Raw genomic sequence first — 6235 nt, forward strand, 5'->3', positions numbered from 1 at the left:
ATGTTATTGCACAAACACACGAGGAACCTTACAGTTCTGTGAGGGAAGAGTCCATTTTACTGTAAGTTCTTGCATAAACAAGGGATAACGTGCAGCCGAGTGTCCATTTCCCTGCTAAAACTTCAGGACAGTGGCTCACAGAGCTAAGGTCAAACATCAGCGGACCGAGCAAAACCTTAATTTTATTTCTAGTGGGCTCTTTAATCAATGGCATGGATTCAATTTTCAAGCTGCCTTTTCAAAGGCCCATTTTTACCTAAGGCCTGGCTCAAACACTCAATCAATAATCATTTAAATGTGCAGCTAATCTCCACAAGATAGTGATCTCGCTTTTGAGCCAGCATTTGGGTGATAGGAACAACTGATAGTTGTAATTGGTTTGCAATTTGAAAAATTAATCTTTGCTGAAAGGTTTTTTTTTTTAATATTAAGAAGAATTAAATGGACTTTTTTTTTTTTTTTTCCAGCAGGGCTGAGAGTGTCCTTAATATAAATTTCAGCTATCTTGGGTATCCATCACTCAAACTATTATTTTACATTAATAGGACATTCAGAAAGTACTAAGACAGACTCTTACTATTACAACCTCTGTACACAGCCGTGGAGGCCCTTTTCTCCGGGCACTCGACTCAGATTACTGTTAATGGGCATTTCTAATATACATAGTGACATGTGCCATGGGGACAGGGAAGGGGAAGGAGACCCAAAATAGATAAACCATTTAATGATTAATGGTGACCATTTCCTATGGAGAAAATAATTATTTTTTTACCATTTGAATCCTCAAAACTAGCTGCAGAAAACTGAAGTTTTGTGAAGGTTGATATTAAGAGCATGACTTGTTTAATGAATAGAGAAGGGTATGAAATATAGTGGGTGAGGTGATAACATGTGTGGGACGGGCCCAGAGGTGTCAGCACCAAAAACCCTACGGTTGAATTCTTCCTTGCTCCTGATCAGCTCGGAGGTACTCGCTCAAATGCCTCAGGTTCGTAATTGAATTTGCCCTGGGTTATCTATCACTGCATCTCCAGGATCCAGAAGCGTCTCGGACACACAGTATGCACTCCGTAAATACCGTCTTTGTTGAAGATGTAAATGAATGAGTAAGGCAAATTAAATTCCCTGTCTGGGCCTCCCTGTTCTTATCATGGCAAGTATTGAGGCAGAGCAGATGACAATGTAGTAATTTAAGAAACGACAGAGAAATCTTGCTGCCGCGTCAGAAACTTATTTCGGTAGGAAGCTGCGACACCAATCCCATCCTAACGCCACTAGGCTTGCAGAGACCACGCTGGGGAAGGATATATGTAGGAGTGCAAGAAAATAAGGAGAAATGTTGACAAAATACCTTTGTCTAAGTCTCAAAGAATTTTTTTTTTTTTTTTTTGCCTGGCACATCGTGTCAGCAGATTCTGGTCTAATTGTTCTCCTTTGATCGCCAAGTCCTTCGGCTTCTGTTGATGTCCAGGCAACTCTGATCCCTGAACCTAGTTTGTCCTATCACTTCCGCGATGTTTCAGCCTCCCGCTAGCCTGCGATTCCTTATGTTGAGCTCCACGGGTCTCGGAGATGGCTTCCCCTTGATTCGCAGTCACCAAAAGCACAGCTCGACACCAGAGCTACTAAAAAAAAAGAAATTATTTGTGATTTGTGACATTTTTCTGAATAACTTCGTTTTACTATAGAGCTTCAGCAGCTCGAAGTCTCTGAATCTATCACTCCCACTTTTCTCTTAGATGGACAACTTCTTATGATGCACAACTTTGCTCCCTTGGTGTTGCGTTTCTAACAGGGTAACACCGGTGCTGACGGTCTGGGTGGGACTAAGGCTCAGGGATAGTATCTAGATTCCAGTCCTCAAGGAAATGGTTTGAGTTGCGCGGGGAAGGATTTGCTCAGAAGGTTGTTCACAGAACCGTAGGTCTGTATGATATTCTGTATTTAACCAGTTAGCTGTGCTTACAGTTTACCGAGCACGATGCTAGGTGGTGGGGACGAGAGACAGCAGAGCCTCCCGTCATCGGACTTGCGGCCTTGTGGTATTAAAGCACAGCTGTGATCAGGGCCTCAGGAAGCACACAGGCATCTGACAGAACAAGGTGGAATGTAAGTTGTCAGGGAGGTCAGAGAGGGCTTCCCTGAGATCTGATGAAGAGCAGGTTGTGGATAGCCGAAGACGTCATGGGGTGGGAGGACATCCAGGCAGGGCAACGCGATCAGCAGCGCGAAAGCAACGGACGTATTTGTGGAGAAGATAGCCACGCACATCCACGGACAGAGCAGGGCAGGGGAGGGCCGGGGAGGGCCGGGGAGGGGAATAATGATGTATGTAATAGACGGCATTTATCGGTCATATTAGTATTATCTAACTTGAGTCCGCAGCAGTCTCTGATGTAATTATTGTCCTAATTCTAGAGGTCATGAAATTGTTCATGTCCCATTCATGACAACTGAAATTGTTCATGACAACTGTTCAGTGTCACATGCCTCCATATTGGAGACCCATCTGACCTCTACCTTCAGTGTTGAGCCTTGGATCGGAACGGAGCGAAGGCTTGGAGGGGACATAATCACACATTCACGTAGAAGGATTCATGTGGAAATGCGAATAGGGAAAAGGGTACCGAGGCAGGAGACAGAGGCGAGGGAAGTGTAGGGTGAGTAAGTCTAAGAAATTTGAGATCAACTTCGTAAATCCTGGGCCTCTGTCCAGCCTCATGTGGGTAGTGCGAGTCCCAGAGGAACCAGGGCAAACCACACAGGTAGCACGGAAACTCAACCTCTTTTTCTTTTTGGTTTTTGTTTTTCCGAATACGCATGCAAGCCTAAGGGGGAGAAATGTTACCTGACTGCAGGAAAATCTAGATCCCTTTCTTTTTTAGAGAAGAAATGCAGGTTCCTAAAATCTTCTAAATTTCATTCTCTCTTGAGTCATCTTGGTCCAAATTTACTATCACTTTTTCATCCATAATGAGATTACCCCCACCAGATTAGATAGCCATTCTGATTATTACCTGCTACGCTGTTCTTAGCTAAGAGTTTAACAGATTTTGCTTTTGATGTTACTGGACGTGACTATACATACTCACGGAAGTAGGTTGGGATGGAGCTTCCGTATAATCATACTCAGATGTGCTCCCAGTTCTGATGTTTGCTTCTAGGTAAGAAGGTGAGTCATTTCTCACCAGCAAGCACAGCGTCACGGTAGGAATAACAGATTCTAAAAGTAATCGAAACACACCCTCTCAAATAATTTTTACAACAGCATGTCTGGATTAAAATAACAACCACAAGGACAGCAAAGACTTGGCAACTCACCTGTAATTATACCCGGGGCAAAAATGGAATTAAAAGATCGTATTCTCCATCACCAGTGATCAGATCCCTGTTCTCGGCTCTGGGTGCTCCCATTTTCCTTCCCATTGGTGGCTTTTCAAAGATCAAGTAACCCTGACAAGAGGTTTCCAGAGAAAACCCAGCTGCTGCCTCTGGCGATTTGGGGAGTGGTCTTCTCTGAGTGACCCGCTCATAACCAAGCCCAATGTTCTTCTGTATGAACTGGGTACTGCAATTTCCCCCTTATGAGTCATTTAAGATTGAATTCCTAAGATTTAATTTGAGGATTTCCACAAAGACATATCCGGAAAGATGGGAGATTGGAGTGAGAAACTACACTTGCATGATGTAAATTGAGTAGAGACAGCTAAGTCCCTTTAAGCTGTTAGCATTTTCCAAGGCTCAACAAACATCACCTTTCTATAAATAAATACACGCTTCCGTATTTAACATGTTGAAATAGGAAGAAGGTAAGTATAGGCAGGCATTGCCCAAAATATATTCTAAGAAACACTAGCCTGGAGAAACGCCCGGGGAAAAAATCTTCCTGAGCCGTGTGAATTTTAGTAAAACTGTGCTTATTATCCTTCTCGTAGAGACTTAAGGTAAACTTTAGCATAAAGAAGGCTCAATGGATTTCAATACAAAGGATCCTGTTTCAATATCTTAACCCAACATTTTCCCAGTAACTGCTTAAGATAAACAATTTTCAGGGGCGCCTGGGTGGCTCAGTCGGTTGAGTGACCGACTTCGGTGCAGGTCATGATCTCACGGTCTGTGAGTTCGAGCCCCGCGTCGGGCTTTGTGCTGACAGCTCGGAGCCTAGAGCCTGCTTCGGATTCTGTGTCTCCCTCTCTCTCTGCCCCTCCCCCACTCCTGTTCTGTCTCTCTCTCTGTCAAAAATAAATAAACATTAAAAAAAAAGGATAAACAATTTTCATAACAATGGCTAATCCATGGAGCATCTTTTAAATAATGCCTTTGGAAGTGAAAATTATGAGCCATTGTCTTCATATATATATATATATATATATATATATTCGTGAGTTCAAGCCCTGCACTGAGCTTTGCGCTGACAGTGTGGAGCCTGCTTGGGATTCTCTCTCCCTCTTTCTCTGCTCCTTCCCCACTCATGTTTTCTCTCTCTCTCATCAAATTAAAAAAAAAAAAAAAGATTCTCTCTCTGTCTCCTTCTGCCCTTCTTCCCCACTTGTGCACTCTCTCAAATAAAATAAAATGAAATAAAATAAGATAAAATAAAATAAAATAAAATAAAATAACATAAAATAAAAAATTATGATAATGAATAAATATATGGGCTCCTTTATTGGTGCATTAAATACCTAACAAGTTTTGGTGTTGTCTCTTCTATATTTTTTGAAGACAGAGACAATATTTTAAGATATGCAACAATTGTAATATGGTATGAAAATATCTATTATCCAACCTGTGCACAGGGTCACAAGGACTTTCAAATGCCCGTGGCCTGTTGACTATATTCACTTAATGTAAATTTAAGTTGGAGGCTAATGAAGATAGAAATGAATTATTTTCTATTCAAATGTATAGATCCCTCCTGAAATGAGGGATGTTTAGAAATAGATAAGGTATAGAATAGGAGGGCTTTTCTGCCAATTGTGAGTTTTTTGTCTTCACTGATCTAATTTTTTTCTAATTTAAAGAAAAAAACATATATATATGGTATGAATGAGAAAATAACATATTATCTACCATAATATGTATGTATAGGGGGTATACAGAGAAACATGCAGCTTTCTCTGATTAGGTTATACATTCTAAAGGCGAGTCTCTGTCTCGCACTTTATTCATATGTTTCCCACTGCCGTGTTCTGCAAATCGCAGACGTCCAATAAATCCTGCTTTACTTAAAATCCTCCTTAACAGTTTTCCTGATGACTCACTCTAAGAACTATGTATCAAATATTAATCCTTGACATTACTTCTAAATCAAATTGTTTGTACAAGGAAATATACAGACGTAAAGGTGAAGATCTATGCACTTAGGGGTCCAATGCACCAATGGAGCATTGGGGACAAACTGCACAGGACAAGGCACAATAGGGAATTCTTTAAATAAATGATGATGCAGGCACATGATGGCACAGGAAACATTATGTAGTCATTAAGATCGTGATAAAGAGTGCTCACTTCGGCAGCACATATACTAAAATTGGAACGATACAGAGAAGATTTGCATGTCCCCTGTGAAAGGATGGCACGTAAATTCATGACGCGTTCCATATTTTTTACGTATGAATGGATAAAGAAGAGGTGGTATATCTATACAATGGAGTATTACCCGGCAATCAAAAAGAATGAAGTCTTGCCATTTGCAGCTACGTGGATGGAACTGGAGGGTATTCTGCTAAGTGAAATTAGTCAGTCAGAAAACGACAAAAATCATATGACTTCACTCATAGGAGGACTTTAAGAGACAAAACAGATGAACCTAAGGGAAGGGAAACAAAAATAATAGAAAAACAGGGAGGAGGTCAAAACAGAAGAGACTCATAAATATGGAGAACAAAGTGAGGGTTACTGGAGGGGGTGTGGGAGGGGGGATGGGCTAAATGGGGAAGGGGCACTAAGGAATCTACTCCTGAAATCATTGTTGCACTAGATGCTAACTCATTTGGATGTAAATTTTAAAAAAAATTAAAATTAAAATTAAAAAACATTTTTTTTAAAAAAGTCAAAAAAAAAGATCATGATAAAAAGTATGGAAAACACGGAGATATATTTACACCATGTTTAACTTAAGAAAGCAGTAATAGAGTGAATACGACCTGAGGCCAAATTTGTGCAGAATTACACACAAATTTAATGTGTAAACAGAGGTAATTTACAATCCATTCTTGAGTGACAGGCAGATTAC

General features: G+C 40.7%; 1 non-coding gene across 1 annotated transcript; it reads left to right on the forward strand.

Moving 5' to 3' along the window:
• The first annotated feature begins 5500 nt into the window (after positions 1 to 5500).
• On the forward strand, positions 5501 to 5607 carry LOC128773711 (U6 spliceosomal RNA). The gene has a single exon (XR_008418147.1). It is a non-coding gene; the product is annotated as a U6 spliceosomal RNA (small nuclear RNA).
• The last annotated feature ends 628 nt before the right edge of the window (positions 5608 to 6235 follow it).

The sequence above is a fragment of the Panthera pardus genome, unplaced genomic scaffold, assembly GCF_024362965.1.
Source record: "Panthera pardus isolate Hobbes unplaced genomic scaffold, ASM2436296v1 HiC_scaffold_26, whole genome shotgun sequence".
Lineage (NCBI taxonomy): Eukaryota > Metazoa > Chordata > Mammalia > Carnivora > Felidae > Panthera > Panthera pardus.